This window comes from Kogia breviceps, chromosome 5 (assembly GCF_026419965.1).
Source record: "Kogia breviceps isolate mKogBre1 chromosome 5, mKogBre1 haplotype 1, whole genome shotgun sequence".
In the NCBI taxonomy this organism is placed as follows: Eukaryota; Metazoa; Chordata; class Mammalia; order Artiodactyla; family Physeteridae; genus Kogia; species Kogia breviceps.
The window spans coordinates 82,431,085-82,450,135 of record NC_081314.1 but is presented as its reverse complement, the minus strand read 5'-3'; the positions used below and the strand labels follow the sequence as shown (position 1 = coordinate 82,450,135).

The 19,051-nt window shown below is 39.2% G+C and overlaps 1 protein-coding gene and 1 long non-coding RNA gene across 2 annotated transcripts in view; one reads left to right on the top strand and one right to left on the bottom strand.

Annotated features, from left to right (window-relative positions):
• The window catches only part of KPNA1 (karyopherin subunit alpha 1), an 82,330-nt gene extending 75,798 nt beyond the window's left edge, over window positions 1-6,532 (bottom strand). The window contains exon 1 of the mRNA XM_059064395.2: window positions 6,262-6,532. The gene's annotated coding sequence lies outside the window, so the exon portion shown is untranslated. The remainder of the gene's footprint in view (window positions 1-6,261) is intronic.
• Window positions 6,533-6,580: 48 nt separating this feature from the next.
• On the top strand, window positions 6,581-8,646 carry LOC131757168 (uncharacterized). Its single transcript, XR_010840749.1, has 3 exons — window positions 6,581-6,672; window positions 7,111-7,220; window positions 7,761-8,646. It is a non-coding gene; the product is annotated as an uncharacterized lncRNA (long non-coding RNA).
• Window positions 8,647-19,051: the final 10,405 nt, after the last annotated feature.

The window sequence follows — 19,051 nt, the reverse complement described above, 5'->3', positions numbered from 1 at the left end:
TTAAAACAATGAGATACCACTTTATACCCAACTAGCAAAAATTAAGAAGTTGGATAAAACCAAGTATTGTCAAAGGTGTGGGCAAACAAGAAAACTCCTCACTGCTAGCAGGCACATAAACTAGTTCTCCTATTCTATGACCCAGGAATCCCACTCCTGGTCATACATCCCAAAGAACTTTTCACACAGGTCCACAAGGATGTACAAGTAAGAGTATATTTACCACAGTGTACTTGTGATGCCAGAGAGGCAACTCAGGTGTCAGTGATTAGGGAATAAAAAGTAAAATGTGGTAGATGCACATTATGGAGTTCTACATTATACATAACTATATGTACACACAACGAAACAGAAAGGTTTCCAAACAATGCTGAGTAAAAAGAGTAAGAAACAGAACAAGGTGTATAACACAATATATAAACTAAACACACAAAACGCACTACATATTTCACAATGATTCACATATAATCAAGGAATGTATCAGCCACAATGCAGTGGGTGCCTACTAGAAAGGATAATGGAAGCAGGGCTCAGAAACGAAAGAGAAAAATTTAAAGGACCTTGTTTGATGATAGTGTCAAGAACTGGGAAGCATAATTAACTCTAAAACTCTTTTTACCTAAGGACCCAATAATAATAATAATAAATAATAAATAAATTTCCCAAAACTAAAGGACACAAATCCCCAGCTTGTAAAGGTCCATCAAGTGCCCTTAAATGAAAAAAAAAAAAAAAAACAAACAATCAAATCTAGGGACATTATGGAATTCAGGGGTTAAAAATAATACCCTAAAAGCTTCTGGAGATTGGAGAAAAGACAGGAAAGGTCACATACAAATGAAGAATGAGAACACCTATGGACTTCAACAGCAACATTAGAACGCAGAAAACAATGGAACTATGACTTCCAAACTTTTTAAGCCTAGGTTTTTATACCCAGCCAGATTACTGATGAAATGTTAAGGTAGAATATAGATTTTTTTCAATCATGCAAGATCTCAGAAAGTTTTCGCTTCCCAGGTACACTTTCTCTGTGGGTTAAGAAAATATGGGAAACAGGAGAAGGGCAAAGAGAATTTTAAGGGCGACATAAAGAAAAGTTCCAGGATAACGGCTGTGAAGTAGACCTAGAAAGTAACCAGTCCAGATTGCATTAAAAGGACAGAAGGTTCCAGGACAGCTATCTCATGGAAATGGAAGTGGGAAAAAAAAAGGTATTACTCCTGGAAAAACAAAAATTGGTTAAGAGAAGAAATGATATAATATACTACATGGTTCAGCTATAAACATTTACATAGTTATAACTGAACGCTGACTTAATAAACACCTGTGTTGGGCTTCCCTTGTGGCGCAGTGGTTGAGAGTCTGCCTGCCGATGCAGGGGACACGGGTTTGTGCGCCGGTCCGGGAAGATCCCACATGCCGCGGAGCGGCTAGGCCCGTGAGCCATGACCGCCGAGCCTGCGCGTCCGGAGCCTGCGCTCCGCAATGGGAGAGGCCACAACAGTGAGAGGCCCGCGTACCGCAAAAATAAATAAATAAATAAATAAATAAATACATAACACCTGTGATAACTATATTAAAAGGATGGGAGAGGCAGTGTGTAAATGTGGAGGAAAGTCAATAGATAATGTCTAAAACTGCTCTATCAAGAAATAGCAATAGAAGCAAGTTATTTATAAATATGAAAGAGGAAACAGCTAATAGAAAGAAATTGGTGGCCTCAAAGTGCAGAGGCTAGGACAGGGGACAGTTGTTTTCAGAGAATATTCTAATTTTAAAATTTGTATTTTTTAATGGCAGTAAAGCAAGGAACTCCAATAGCCCTTCAGCTTTTAGTAAATTAGATCTTCACAATATCATTTCATGATGTTAAACAAACTGCATCTAGTTTGTTCTGCTGGAGACTGCACTGCAAACCAAGACAAAAATCAAGCTTTAATGATTGATGTGAACATAGTACAAATAGCCCTGTGATTGAATACCAGCTCCACCACTTATTCTGTGAAGTAGGGAAAGTTACCTAACCATCCTGTATGTGTAGCCACCTTCTCAAAGTGGTTTTGCAAAGATAATTAAGTGAAAACACCTGATGCAGTGCTTGAGCCATCAACAGATGTTAGTACCTTTTGCTTGTCTTTCTGCTCCCTAGCTAAAAACCCCCATTTTGACCCCAAGCTGCCTTGCTGGTCACAGAATACAGAGACTCATAGACAACTCAGCACATATCCCTCCTCATGCTGAAAAATCAATCATGATGAGTAAGCAGACTTATCTTTGTATATGAAGAGCAGCATTATTCTTGTTATGTGAAGGAGATTATCCCCATTATCCACATTTTGGATTACTGCCTGCTTTCAAGAACTGTCCCAATTAGTCTACTACACTAGATCAGAAACATTTTGTCACTAAGGTCTGTCGTGTAGGGTCGTTATCATCTTTAAAAACAAAGAAAAAAACTGTACGTTTTCATCCCTGCTCTTTCACTGCAAGGACTTAAAATTTCCTAATGAAGGTCCTATCTGGTCCCTCACTGTCCTGGGGCCACCTCCTGCTCACTGCAGAAAGAATAGAGGCAAATCAGCCCCAATCAGCTAACTGAATTGTTTACCATTTCCAATGCTTTCTTCCATTATTATGGCTGCATTCAGAATACCCTGCAAAGTACAAAAACCTTAAAACAAAGAGATTAACAGGGAATTATCTTTATCATCACTATGTCAGTCACCTTTACTTGCATGGCCAAAAAGTTGATTTTATACAAAGCATACATACTTCTAGAAACAATCTGACAAGACTTAAAAACACTAAATCATAAATCATCAAGACTACACATATACATGGACTCTAAGAAAAAAAAATGTCATGAAGAGATTAGTGGTAGGACGGGAATAAAACACAGACCTACTAGAGCATGGACTTGAGGATATGGGGAGGGGGAAGGGTAAGCTGTGACGAAGTGAGAGAGGGGCAGGGACATATATACACTACCAAATGTAAATTAGATAGCTAGTGGGAAGCTGCCACATAGCACAGGGAGATCACCTCTGTGCTTTGTGACCACCTAGAGGGGTGGGATAGGGACGGTGGGAGGGAGGGTGATGCAAGAGGGAAGAGATATGGGAACACATGTATATGTATAACTGATTCACTTTGATGTAAAGGAGAAACTAACACACTATTGTAAAAGTTATACTCCAATAAAGATGTTAAAAAAAATCATCAAGACTTTATCATTAATTCAACAAACACTAGGCTAAAATATTGGAGATAAAAATAATATATAATCCCTACTTTCAAACAAGGGAAAAGGTAAAGACAAAATCAAGAGCAACAGAGAACAAACAGTCCAGGAAACAACTGAGAGCAGCAATTCCAGACTACCTGGTATAGTTTATAACACAGTTGAGGCTAAGGAAAATTATGAAAACTATGAAAGCTGAACACCGCTCTGAGCCTCCTGATAGCCAAAGTACAAAGAGAAACAGGATGGCTTACAAATACAAATGATCTAATAAAAGCAGTCATTTGTTTAAATTTTTTAAAAAAAAAGCAAAGGAAGAGAACAAAAAGGCCTATCACTGAGTTGTTAAAAGCATGTGTAAGGTTTCTACTTTATAAGGATCAGTAAATAAATTAGAACGGTGTCTTAGATAGCAATGAAGAGTTTTTTCATGTTGCCTTTTTTCATGTTCCAATCCTAGATAAAAGTCAAGGTACAAAATATTATTCATAGTTCTGTGACGAAACTTCTATGAGGATCTAAAGTAAGATAATGCAAGTATACTGACTTCAGGTGAAGTGTTAATTTCTATCATTTAGCTTAGCCTAGGTTTTTATAAATGTATGTTTTGTTTCCCTACTAGACTGTAAACTCCTCAAGGCTTATGTTGTCTGATTCCATTTGAACTTCCTTCGCTATTTAGTACAGTTTCTGCTCAATTATGACTGATAAAATGTCATGCAGTCAATATTTTTATTCATTATTTGTTAGTCTTCCCTGCAACACTATAAATTCCGTGACACAAGAACAGTGTCTTCTAGGGGCAGGGCAGGAATAAAGATGCAGACGTAGAGGGCTTCCCTGGTGGCGCGGTGGTTGAGAATCCGCCTGCCGATGCAGGGGACACGGGTTCGTGCCACGATCCGGGAAGATCCCACATGCTGCGGAGCGGCTGGGCCCGTGAGCCATGGCCGCTGAGCCTGCGCGTCTGGAGCCTGTGCTCATCAATGGGAGAGGCCACAACAGTGAGAGACCCGTGTACCACCAAAAAAAAAAAAAAAAAAAAAAGATGCAGACGTAGAGAATGGACTTGAGGATACGGGGAGGGGGAAGGGTAAGCTGGGATGAAGTGAGAGAGTGGCATGGACATATATACACTACCAAATGTAAAACTGATAGCTAGTGGGAAGCAGCTGCATAGCACAGGGAGATCAGCTCTGTGACCACCTAGAGGGGTGGGAGAGAGACGGAAGAGGGAGGAGATGTGGGGATATATGCATACATATAGCTGATTCACCTAGAGGGGTGGGACAGGGAGGGTGGGAGAGAGACGGAAGAGGGAGGAGATGTGGGGATATATGCATACATATAGCTGATTCACTTTGTTATACAGCAGAAACACACCATTGTAAAGCAATTATATTCCAATAAAGATGTTTAAAAAGAAAAAAGAACAGTGTCTTGATCGTGTTTACATCCCCAGTCTCAGGGCCTATGAACACTCCAAGTATTCGCTGAATTAATGGACCAAATAAAGAAAACGCAACCAAGAAATATGAAAGGAGAGGAGAAATAATTCCTAATTAGCAGTGATTCTGGTTCTAAGGCTTGTTCTAACAAGAGCTGGAACACCTTAGGTAAGTTACCTCACTTCTCTGACCCTCGAAGCTTTAATCTGTAGAAAAGGGAAAAAATAACATACTTCAGAGTTACTGTAAGCATTAATGTTTTACTGTACAAAAAGTATTTAGCACAATATCTGGAAAGGAGATCAATAAATGTTAATTCCTTTACCTTTCCTCATGTTCTCCACCTTAAAATCCGGTATTACACATAAAAGTGCCTTCCAAGAATAAATTATTTCCGTAAAAGTACAATACAGTTCATTCTCCCTTTGCTTTGAAAAGTTAAAATTTCATCTCTTCAATCTTTAAAATGGAGGTGGACTAGTTTGTGAATTACTTTCAAAATACCACAAACGCAAGAACAAGTTATAAAAAACAATGTCAAGAATGAGCCTTGAAGCAACGTGGTGGGGGGCAGGGAATCACTCATCTACCGCGAAGAAATAGGGGTTTTTAAGGAAATGCTCACTAAAGGAAAAAAGGCTTAAAAAAGGTAGAAACGTTATTTAATAGTATGTTTTAGAAAAAAATACTTCCCAACTGTTTATTCTGAATTTAAACCTTAAAAATCAATTATTTTGACATCGTGAGCTTAAAAGTGGAACATTACATATACTTCCATTCAAACCTAAAACATTCCTTCATGACGACTTCCCAGACTCCAATCATCCTTCAGTTTCATCCTCCCATTTTGAGCTTAATCGAATACCTCGCCGCTTCCCTCGCATCACCACTGACACACGCTGTGCGCAGACGAAGTTCTGTCATTCCTATAATTACCACACCCCTGTCAGACGCTTCAGGCCCATGTTGTTCTGACATCTGTAAACTGCAGTCCTCCGTCTGTCTCCACCCGCACCGCGCACCGCCCCACCCCCCCGGCCGCTTCCAAACCACCGGCTCCGGCTCGGGCTGTAACTTGTGAATTCCCGAGACGGTCCCCTCCGGCCTCGGTTAGGATTTTTACACGCCCCCTACCCCTTGCTCTTTCCTGCTTCAGTCGCCGCACTCTGCGCGGCCCACCCACGCCCCCAGCTCGCTCGCGCCGGGCCGCAGCGCAGGCTCCGCACTCCCTCCTCTCCGCCCCGCTGCCTCTGCGTCCCGCAGTCACCGACGCAGCTTCCAGCCCCGCTGCTGCGCCGCCCCGCCCCGCCTCGCCTCGCCTCCACCGGCGTTCCCGATGGCGAACCAGTGCTCCCCACCCCCACCCTCCTCTCCGCCGGCCGCGCGGCCGTTGGGACTGCCTGGCCCGTGACGCACGGACGCGCAGCGAGCGCCCAGGCCCAGGAACCCGAGCTCGAGCACGGCCGGCGGCCAGCCCTCACCGCGGGGCCTCCCCCGCACACAACCGGATCCGCCGGATCCCCCGGCGGGAGGGGGAAGGGCCGGGGGCCGCCGGGGCCCCGCACTCACCAAGCTCAAGGCAGCCGATCCCGGTGCCACTGCTGGGGTGAGCCTCTGGCTCGCTCGCTCGCCTGCCGTGCCTCTCCCGCACACAACCTCGAAGACCCAGCTCCCGCCTCGGCGGCGTTCACCAGGCCTCGTTCACCGACACCGCCGAGCACCCAGCACAGCGAGACCCAGCTCAGCCGGCGTTCGCAGTACGCCTGCGCGCGGGGGCCGGCCCGCGCGCCTGCGCGCGCCTCTCCACCACCCTGCTGCAGAGGCTGCCGGGAGATGTAGTCTTCCAACCGTCGTTCTCCCGAAGCGCTAGCGGTTAGCCGGAAACCAGTGGAGAGTCTGGAGTCGGGAAAGAGGTCCGGTTGACAAGATTCGCAGTTAGTGGCAAAGGTTGGAGAGTCATGCTGGAGTGACAATGAAACGGTACTTCTTAGGCTAAATTGCAAAGTTATGTCTACAAACTTGTCTTCGAAGCTCTTCCAGGGCGGATCGATCCTTGCTCACCTCTGTCTATAGCCTCTGACAGGGTTGTTACCTAATACACGTTTACTGAGTAAATAATGGAATGAATGAAGCCTGAGGGATTACTAAAAAAGAGTTATAAGTCAGCGCTTCATGTCTAAGGCATTCACATGCAGCATGTTTGAGAAACTTCTGGGTATTTCCTTTTTTAGTTCTTCCTGTCCCCTTTGCCTGATAATGTTATATAAGCAGTATCAAAAATCATTAAGAAATTAAATGAAACACAAATGCTTGCATTACTCTCAATAAATGCTCTCAAACGAAAATTTGGAACAAATAGTTGTTACTGTCAAATCTGATGGAATTCTCTTTGAGCTTAGTCGAATTCTTTTTGAGCAGTGGCTTCAAAAGAAGAAAGACTGAAGCCAGCCAAGCAGAGGTCACAGAATACAGAGTCTCACATGCGACCTGGTTTATCAAATCAATCTAAACACCCACGGAGAAGCAAGGTGAAAGAAATGGGGTAGCTCTATAACATAAGTGTGGGAGAGAGGACCTCAGTGCCTGAATCCTAGGCTATGCGATGTTCATTTGTCCTGGATCTCTTTCTGCCACGTCAGTATTCCCCACTAACGGTGTGTTTTCTAGGATGAGCTGAGTTTGAGCAAGGGCACTGGGGAAAGGGAATGTGTTCTAAGGGAGAGACTTGGAGGCAAGTGTGCGTGACCGCAGCTAAGCTGAGGACAGATCACTTTATTCCAATCAGGAGCTAATATTATTCAGAGCTGGACTTTAGTGTCTGTGAAAACTAGTTTCTTTCCAGTTCACCCTTACTCCTAGTTAGGGTATCCCGTGAGGGTCTGGACCAAAAGTCTGGGGTATTTACTAGGACCTCTCTTCCTTGACCCAACCTCTTCAGCCCCATGAGACAGTCAATAGCTCTACTCAGTTTTTCAGCCACTGCTTTCAGAATTAGCAATCACTTCAAGTGGAAAAGTAACAGCAAGCATCAGGCTCACCTCTCATGGGTTCCCTTTCTTTTCTTCCAGATCTTGGACCCTCAGATTCTCACTGCTGTGGTAGCTCTTCAGTGCCTTAATGTTTTTTATATTTTGTCCAGCTATTCTCCGTGGTGGGAGGATTTGTTCAAGCCAACAACAGTAGCCCATTGCTGAAGCAGAATTCCTATATATATGTTACTGTTACAAAAATGTTATCATACCATACATGGTGTTTTGTTAGCTAATGTCTCTCTGACTATATCTTTTTGTATTAAATTTTTTAAAATTTTACATTATAGAACAGTAGTTTTGCTATTACAAACAACACTGCTATGAACATTCTTGTTCGTATCTTTGTGTGTACAGGGAAACTGCTAGATCCTAAGACATTGCATCTTTAACCTTATGAGATGTGATAGGCAGAATTCTCAGATGGGCCCCATGATCTTTGCCCCTTGCAGTTACCCTGTATAATCCCTACCCCTTGAGTGTGGGTGGGAGCTTTGACTTACTTCTGGCCAATAGAATATGGCAAGGATGATTACATTTCATTATAAGTCTCTGTCTTAGCAGACCGGAGCTAGACACTCTCCTGCTGGCCTTGAAGAAGCGAGCTTTCATGTTGAGAACTGCCTATGGAGAGGGCCACGTGGCAGGGAACTGCAGATGGTTTCTAGCACCTGGGTGCAGCCTCCAGCTGACAGCCAGTAAGAAGCCAGGGCCCTCAGCCCTACAACCACAAGGAAATGAATTATGCCAACAACCTGAGACGGCTTGGAAGTGGATTCTTCCCCAGTCAGGCCTCCAGATGAGAAGACAACGTCACTTAACCCTTGATTGCAGCTTTGTGAGACCCTGAGCAGAGGAACCAGCTCAGCTGTGCCTGTAATCCTGGCCCACAGAAACTGTGAGATAATAAATGTGTTTTAAGACACTAGGTTTCTGGTAGTTTGTTCCACAGTGATGGAAAAGTAATATACTAGATATTGCCAGATTATTTCACAAAGTGGTTGTGCCAGCTTATGCTCCACAAGCAGCTGATAAGGTTTTCTTTTCTAAACAACCTTGCTAACGTTTGGAAATGTCTTTTTTATTTTTGCCAAATGGATGGGTGTGAAAATACATAATAATTAGACACATATATTAACATAAAAACATGAAAAATAAGTTTTTACTTGCAATGATATATTCCGTTGTATTTTTTCTGTTGCATAAATGCTATTACTTAAAATAGCAATAGGTAGGAATCATTAAAAGTGGCAACTAATAATAATTAATAGAAGGACTAATTAAGAAAATAATTTGTGAGAAAAATACAACCTTTTATAGCGTAATATATATATATATTTTTTAAACATCTTTATTGGAGTATAATTGCTTTACAATGGTGTTAGTTTCTGCGTATAACAAAGTGAATCAGCTATGCATATACATACATCCCCATATCTCCTCCCTCTTGCGTCTCCCTCCCACTCTCCCTGTCCCACCCCTCTAGGTGGTCACAAAGCACTGAGCTGATCTCCCTGTGCTATACAGCATAATATTTTTATATTTCTTTCTGTCCTCTGGTTCAGCAACTTATTTTAACTCTTTCTTAAACTCTTTATCACATATTCAAATTTTGTAGGCTATATTATTCTATATTCTATATGTATATTAAGATACATAAATGTAGGAATTTTATGAAGGAGAGTATAAATACAGTAGAACTAGTTAAACAGATATTACTCCTATTACAGTTTTTAAAAAATGATAAGTTTCTGTCCCATGATACAGTGGGATATTTTTTATTCTTTTTGTTTCCTTTTTCATCAATATTTCTCTGAACTGCCTGGAGCCTTTAGGACATCTTTTCATTTATGTAATGGTAAAACCAAATACAGCCAAATATAAAATTAGTTTTGACTTGCAGCTCTGTTCCTCTGCCTGCATTGCACTGATTCTTGTTGGCACAGATGACATCAAGCTAAACATTCCGTCAACAAAAGTGTTTGAGCATAGAACAGTTAGGATTTTAATTACTAGTGCAGCAGGTTTTTAAACTTGTAGGAATTTGTTTCTCGTTCTCCAAAATGTCCACCCATTTTGTATCTACAGACTTGCTTTGGTAAACCAACTGTTTGTCAATCAGGTCCTTTGCATCTATAAATTAACCATTTCTATATCTAAAATGCCCATTGTTTTTAAAACATTCTGAAGCACATTGTATGTTATCATAAGTTAAACCTCTCTTCCCCAGCAAAAATGGTTTTAAAGCATAGAGGTAATTTGAACTTGTGAAATTGAAGTTAGATTCCAAATAAATTTACAGTTTTAGTGAAGAAATTCAGAAAGTCCTGTTTACTTTGGTTACTTTTTTCTAGGGACATTTTTTTTAAAGTTCTGAAACAGTCTTATTTCCAAAAATTGGTCTTTTTTTTTTTCTGTTTGAAGTTTTTGTCGCAACCTGCATATAACATTGAATAATTGAGTTTCTTCTAGACTTCTTATGACCTCTTCAAGGATTATCAGAAAGTTTTGGAGAACCAGCATGTTTATTTGTTTCACTTTAATTCTTCTCTCCGTTCTCATCCTCAATGTATTTCCAAATTGGAGCAGGACATTCTTCTAGTTCCACGCTTTGAAAATATGATTTTATGGCAGGCTGACATTATTATAACGTCTTTTCTATGGCTGGCAACAATGATCGCCATCTTGTAGGTACATGTTTAAGGAAGCTGTCTCCTGCCATTTCTATAGTCAAAAATGTCGTTAAATGCTTCCGCACATTTTGAGGAAGCTGAAATGCCCAAACACTTTCATTATGAAAACTTCTGTATCACAGGTAAGCAAATCACACCCCTCTTTAAACAGTGTTCTGTATAAGATATTTAGCCGATGAGATTGTTTCATTTTCTTTGGTAAGAAGTTTAGAGACTGAATAGAATTTGTCAAAATTAACATTTGCCCTGAAAGCAAATAAATAAGCCAAGTCTACTTTGTCTTTGGACAGATATAACACACTTTGTTTTATGTGTTTGTGGTTTCATTAAAATCTTAGACATCAAGAAGACAATCTGAAACTCCATTTTTCAAGTCAAATTACCTTAAGAGCTAGGGGAGACATTTTCTGAATCAGGAAATGAAACCTTACTCCGTTCGGTAGAGCAATGAAAGGCACAATACAATAATGCATATTGGTTCATGTGATACGCCCAAGCTAATTCAGCAGCCACTATCTTCAACTGAGCATTGGTGTCTTTGGGAGAAATTAAACAAACTTTTGATTGATTTTGAGGTACTTGTCTGTCTCATCCTGGACTTGTAAATTTCAGTCTCCATATGTGCTTTTACATCCCCTTCTCCACCATACTCATCCCAAACTCTTTTCTGCATATTGCACAGTATGCTCTGTTTTTGTTATTTACCTTCATAATCAGTTACATTGTCTTTCCATATGTAATTAATATTACACAGTCCTTGAGCTTTCTTTCAGTGATGTCATCATGCTGTTGCTGGTATTATAATCACTCTCTTATAAGACATAATCATCACACTCATAATGTTAAAAAATTTAACTTGTATGAGGCACAATGGTTAGTCCATAGGCAAAGCCAAAGATGTATTGCTAATGTTTATGATTACAATGCACTTAACCTGCACACTTTGGTCGCATCCCTCAGAATGATGCAACAATGGATGATCATTACCATGAACTGCAAATCATGGTTACCAATATCAGTGAACAGGGGAAAAAAAAACAATTGACAGAGACTATAGAAGTCGAATAAAGTGTGCTGTATCCATTTGACACAATAAGCAGTGTTGCTTTCAGCCTCTATTTTGGGGGATGTATGGTTTTGTACTTTTCCCCAACTTCCCACACCGATCATAAAAGATCAGAATTTTTTTGTGTGTACTGGGAGGTTTCCCAGGATATAGGAATTTCAGTGCTAAAACCCAGAAGGTCAGGCAAATCAGAACAGTTTGTCCCTCTTTCCCACCTGTACTAGCCAAATGTATTCCATTCATCTGGCCAGTACACGCATTCCCCTACCTGCTGTAAGTGCTGGCTGATAACTTTCAGCTGCCCCCTTCTCTGAAGAATTGCAGGGCTAACAGGAGCCAGCTTGCTAGAAGGCTCCCGCTCCTTTCCCCAGGGACAAACCCTGTCAGCCAATAACTGACATCAGAGTAAAAAAAGGCCAACCATTGCTACAGTGTTCAACTTACTCTAATGGTACTATGTGTGCTCTACAGCCTCCCCATATAATCAGACTGATCACCTACCTTAGACTGTCTCCTTTATTCCCACATTCCTGAGAGCAGTCTCCCAGTAAGTCACTTGAACAAGAATCCCCATCTCAGGCTCTGCATCTAGGGAACCCTCCCTAGGCCATGATCCTAATGTGCTGTTTTCCATTTCGTTAATCAGTTGTCCAAGACCACTAACTGAGGTTGGTCCACTGTTTTCCCAGTGATCTGCAATTTTACCTCTGTCATTCATACATATATACATACTCAGGGCTCCATATTGAGAAAAGTATGCATATAGTCACATGATACTCAGAAAATAAAAAGAACCAGTGAGCAAAAATGCAAGAAACAAATAGTTTAGACTTGAACATGGAAACTTGAATAAGAAATCAATTGTATTCTTTATCACATAAATTCTGATTTCTAAATGGTACTTAGCTTCTAATTGCAAATATTTACTGAAAATATTTTAATGTATCATAAAAGTATTGACACCGTAAAACCTGCAATGTGAAAAAGTGCATCATAAATTTGCAGAATTTTTTATATATTTATAAAATTTATATAGTATATATAATATATAAACTTGAGAGATATATATCACAACTATACAAATATATAAATGTATTATATAAATTTATGTATTTTGGGGGGTATTCAATACATATATATTTGATATATATATTCGAGATACATATATTCTCAAGTTTCCATATAGGCACAGGTCTGTTTTGGAGCTTTCTATTCTATTCAGTTGGTCTGTTTGTCTATCCCTACACCAATAACACATCTTAATTACTGTAATTGTCTAATAAGTCATAATATGTTGTAGGTCAAGTCACTTGCACTTTTTTTTCTTCTTTAAATTGCTTTGGTTCTTCTTGGGCCTTTTTGTTTGATACGTTTTATAATTACTCCATCACTTTCTATGAAGAAAATCTCTGATTTTGATTGAAACTATATTGAATTGATAAGATTAATTTTTGGAGAACAGACATTGCTATTATATTGTCTTCCTCTCAGCAAGGATATAGTATATCTCTCCAGTTATTTAGGTCTTCTCTAATGCCTTTCAATGTTTTATAATTTTTTTCAGGAAGTTTTTGTACATCTTTTGTTAAATCTAATTCTAGTTACCTTATTTTTTTGCTGTTGCTATTATATTGGTTAAAAAAAAGCCTTTACATTTATTGTTTTTCATGCATAGAAATGAAATTGATTTATATAAATTTCAATTTAGAATCTTACAGAGTGCTTTTATTAATTCTAATAATTTGTCTCCAGATTTTCTTGGATTTTCTATAGACAATCATATTTTCTGTGATTTAATGACATTTTTGTTTCTCCATTTTTAGTGTTTTTTGTTTGTTCTTTAATGTGTTTGACAGGAGCTCTAATACACTGTTGAAGGTGTGGTGATAGGAAGCATCCAGTGTCTCATTCCTGATTTTGTAGGGAATCACTCTAATGTTTCACCATGAAATACGATCCTTGCTCTAGGTTTTTGGTAGATATCCTTTTATGAATTCTTTACCAAATGATTTCTCTCTATATATTGAAATGAGCATACCCTTTAATATATTTATATGGTAAGTTATATTTTAGGTTTTCTAAAGTTAAACTATCTTTGCATTTCTGAGATAAACCCAACTTGACCATGATTTATTTATACAGAGCTGAATTACATTTATTAATACTTTGATTAGAATTTGTGCATCTATTAACATAAATGAATCAGTCTGTACTTTTCCTATCTTGTACTGTTGTCTATTTTCGGTATCAAAGTTAAACTAGCTTTGAAAAAATTTCTTGGGGAGGGTTCCCTATTTCTGTTCTCAGAAGATTTTATGTTTATAATTTCGGAAGTTTGGAATTATCTGTTCTTTGAAGATTTGGGAGAACTCACTAGTTAAATCATCTTAGCCTGTTGTATTTACTTGTTTACTTGTTAAGAAAATTTTTAATTACTAATTCAACTTATTTAATAGATATTAGAAAATTCAGGATTTCTAGTTCTTCAGTCAATTTTGGTAAGTTGTTTTTTCTAAGAAAATCTATATTTTGTCTAAATTTTCAATGTATTAGCATTAAATTGTTTTGTCTATTTTTTAAATTTTTGCAAAGAAACTGCTATTGACTTTATTACTTTTCTCTGTTGTATGTTTTTGTTTTTATTTAATTATGTTCTGTTTTTATTCAAGTTTATTTTGATTTTCTTTTTTTAAAAATTTATTTATTTTTGGCTGTGTTGGGTCTTCATTGCTGCATGTGGGCTTTCTCTAATTGCGGCAAGCAGGGGCTACTCTTTGTTGCGGTGCACAGGCTTCTCATTGTCGAGGCTTCTCTTGTTGCAGAGCACAGGCTCTAGGCACATGGGCTTCAGTAGTTGTGGCACGCATCCTCAGTAGTTGTGGCGCACAGGCTTAGTTGCTCCGCTGCATGTGGGGTCTTCCCAGACCAGAGCTCAAACCTATGTCCCCTGCATTGGCAGATGGATTCTTAACCACTGCGCCATAAGGGAAGCCCCTGATTTTCTTTTCTTACCTTAAATTGGTTACTTAACTGATTGATTTCTGCCTATAGATTTTCTTAATATAAGCTTTAAGGTTCTATAACTTAAGTTCTATTTTAGTTTTATGTCAAAAATTGTATTAGTAATATTTTCATTAACATTCAGTTCTAAATATTTTCCAATTTCTGTTAAGTTTTCATGACCCATGAGATGTTATTTTGAAGTGTATATCTTATTTCCAAATGTATTTATTTTTAAGCTATTGTGGTTTTTTAAATTGATTTCTAAGTTAATTACATGATAGATGATGGTCAGAGAACACAGTCCAATAGACAATATCTTAAAATTGTTGAACTTAGAATATGGTCAATATGTATAACTGTTCTGTGTCTACTTGAGAATATATATTCTCTAATTGCTGGGTGGAGGGTTCTGTATATGTTCATTAGGTTAAAACTGTGTTCTTCAAATCTTCTATAGTCTTGCTAATTTTTTTTTTTTTTTTTTTTTTTTTTTTTTGCGGTACGTGGGCCTCTCACTGTTGTGGCCTCTCCCGTTGTGGAGCACAGGCTCCAGACACGCAGGCTCAGCGGCCATGGCTCATGGGCCCAGCCGCTCCACGGCATGTGGGATCTTCCCAGACCAGGGCACAAACCCATGTCCCCTACATCGGCAGGCAGACTCTCAACCACTGCGCCACCAGGGAAGCCCTAATTTTTTTAACTGAGTGTCTACTAGGTCCTGAGAGAGCTGTGTTAAATCTCTAAGATAGTGGATTTGTCAGTTTTGCCAGTAATTCTGTCAGTTTTTGCTTTATATAGTGTGAGGCTATGTTATTACCTCAATTACCATCACTATATGCCTATCACTATATCTATTCCCAGTTAATTGAACCTTTTGTTATTGAGTAGTCATTTATCCCTAATAACATACTTTAACTTAAGGTTAAACTTTGGGATTTGTTTGTTCTTATTTTTCTAATTCCTTTAGGTGTTAAGTTTAGATTGTTTGAGATTTTTATTGTTTACTGAGGTAGGCTTGTATCACTATAAACTTCCTTTTTAGAACTGCTTTTGCTGTGTCCCATAGATTTTGGATCATTGTTTTCATTTTCATTTGTCTCCAGGCATTTTAAAATTTTCTCTTTGATTTCTTCAGTGACCTATTGTTTGTTTAGTAGCCTATTATTTAGCCTCAATATGTTTGTGTTTTTGGCAGTTTTTTCCTTGTAAGTGACTTCTAGTCTCATACCATTTTGGTTGGAAAAGGTGCTCAGTATGATTTCAGTCTTCTTAAATTTACTGAGACTTGTTTCATGGCCTAGCACATGATCTATCCTGGAGAATGTTCCATGTACACTTGAAAACAATGTAGTCTGCTGCTTTTGGATGGAATGTTCTATATATATCTATTAATTCCATCTTATCTAATGTGTCAATTAAGGTCAGTGTTTCCTTATTGATTTTCTGTCTGGATGATCTGTCCAGTGATGTAAGTAGGATGTTAAAAGTCCCCTACTATTATTGTGCTACTGTCAATTTCTCCCTTTATGTCTGTTAGTATTTGCTTTATATATTTAGGTGCTCCGTAGTTGGATTTTTAAAATCCAATCTATCTGTGACTTAACTAGCAAGTTTAGTTCAAATTACACATATTATGATCACTTACGTATTTGGAACTATTTCTTCCATTTTGTGTTGTCTCACTTTTTTTCCCTCTCATTCTTTTTCTCCGTCTTCCTTGATTTGCCTTTTTTGGATTTTTTAATTCTTTTTAAAAATTTTTTAATTTTTAAATATTTGGTCTACTATTTAGCCACTTTTAGTGGCTGCCCTTAATAATGCTAATCTCTTGAATGACACAAGGACTTTAAATCCCTTTAACTATTTATATTCATTAATCCAACATTTTACATGGTTCATTTTTTCAGTATTTTATTTCAGACTTATTTTATTCCACAAATTATTAGTTGTTTATAAAGACAGTGATTGTTTACCATTTACACATTTACCATTTTTTTGTTTACCATGCCTTCTTTTTTTTTTTTTTTTTTTTTTTTGCAGTACGCAGGCCTCTCACTGTTGTGGCCTCTCCTGTTGCGGAGCACAGGCTCTGGATGTGCAGGCTCAGCGGCCATGGCTCATGGGCCTAGCCGCTCTGCAGCACATGGGATCTTCCCGGACTGGGGCACAAATCTGTGTCCCCTGCATCAGCAGGCGGACTCTCAACCACTGCGCCACTAGGGAAGCCCTACCATGCCTCTTGAAGCTTAGATTTTTCTTTGTTTTTTCCCTCCTCCCTGAATTATATCCTTTAAATTTTAAATTCCTTAAGTAAGAGTTTATCTTTTGTTGGTAAATTCAGTCTTCAGTGGTCTATGTCTTTATTCAAGAATTAAGGCAAAATAAAAGCTTAGCTAATTACAGAATTCTAGGTTAACAGTTCATTTTTCTCAGTCCTTTGAATATATTATGCAAATGCCTTCAGGCTTCAGTATTAGTTTTCTATTACTGCCATAACCAATTACCACAACTTTAGTGACTTAGAAAAGCACAACTATACTGTCACAGTTCTATAGGTCAGAAGTCAGGCATAGGTCTCACTGGGCTAAAATCAAAGTGTTGGCAGGCTTCACTCCTTTCTGGAAGCTTTTGAGTCCATTTCCTTGTTCACTCCAGGTGTTGGCAGAATTCAGTTCCATGCAGTTAAATAACTGAGTTCTCACTTTCTTCACTGGTTGTCAGCTAGAGGCCACCCTTAGCCCCTAGAAGCTTCTCACTGGTCCTTGCATCTCAGAACAAGCACAGGGCATCAAATTTTTCTCATGCTGCCATCTCTTACATGATTAGATTGGGCCCACCTGGATAATCCTGGTTAATCTTCCCATCTGAAGGGTAACTTTATTTTTTTTAACTTTTTATTTTATATTGCCATATAGCCAATTAACAATGTTGTGATAGTTTCAGGTGCACAGCAAAGTGACTCAGCCATACATATACATGTATCCATTCTCCCCCAAACTCCCCTCCCATCCAAGCTGCCACATAACATTGAGCAGAGTTCCCTGTGCTATACAGTACGTCCTTGTTGGTTATCCATCTTAAATATAGCAGTGTGTATATGTCGATCCCAAACTCCCTAACTGTCCCTTCCCCTGACCCTGAAGGGTAACTTTAATCACATCTGCAAAATGCCTTTTGCCATGTAAGGTAATATATTCACAGATTCAGGAGGTTAAGGTGTGGACATCTTTGCAATGAGCAGAGGGAGGACATTATACTGCCTACAACAAGAAATATGTTGTCAGTCTAATTGTCATTCTTTTGTAGATACCTTGACTGTTAACTCTGCCTGCTTTTAAGATCCCCTCTTTGGTGGCCTACAGTTTCATTATGTTTCGTGGTATGGGTTGTTTTTTTTATCCTTGTGAACACTGCCTCTCCTCCATTATCTTTTGACATCTCTATTAAACATATGCTAGATCTTTCAAATCAGTCCTCTCACCCTCAGCTCTGTACCACAGCCTCATGCACAGGCACATGAACACCTCAGCCCTCATGTCCAAGCTCCATCCCTGAAAACAGTCACCCCATGGCCATTCTTGATGCAAACTGTGGCATAGTGTACGCTTGGGAGAGAGACCCAAGGAAGAGTCCTGGAAGTAGACTTGGAGCTGTGTAGGCAGGAAATTAGAGTTTCCAGGTACCTAGTGGGTGGCTTAGAAGTGAGGTGTGCAGGTTCCAAATGGACACATTCTCTTGACCTTGTGCATTCCTCACCTTGTGGAGATGGGCATGGCCAGAGGAAGGTGAGAGTGAGACCCTCTCAAACCAGAAGTCCAAGGCAGGATTCCTCTTGCCCATATTCAAGGGCAATAACATATGAGACAATAAACATGCTTCTTTTAAGATGAAGAATGCTGGCTAAGGTAAGATGAGGAAGTATTCTAGACAAGAGGTTGAGGATGTGAAGGTCAGGGAAGTTTGGAAGTATAGAGAGATATTGATTTCAGAATAGGAAAGAGATGCATGCTGAGATTAGCTGGCCACTACATTGCAGAAATCTGAAGTCGAATATGGCCACAGTCACAGTAGATTCAGCCTTTTTAAGAGCTCTCTGCCCTGAATGCCCTTCCAACTCTGTTCCCAATGTGCTGTGTCCCTAATTCGCCTATCTTAAAAATTCTTCAGGTCTCAACTTGAGTTTCACTTTTTTTTAAAAGGACTTCCTCGCAACCCCAGATTAATTTATCCCTCTCCTCCTTAAATTTTTCCAAAGAATCTGTAATTCCTCTTTTGTTATACTGAGTCACACTTGTTAAGTTGTCCATAGCTGCCTTTCTGATTATTTCAGCTGAAAACTTTAGGAAGACATTTGTCTTGTCCAGCATTGTATCCCCAGCTGAGAAAGTGACTGAAATACATACATCTGGTGACCAAGATATATTTGGTGAATTAATAATTTAGCCTCATCATGCCTGAGTGGCATTACTTGAAATAGCTGAATCCAAAAGGGGTAGCAGTAGAATATCGGCCGTCTGGTGTCCTTCCACTGCAAATAAGTTCATTTTACACATAATTTTCAGAGCCAG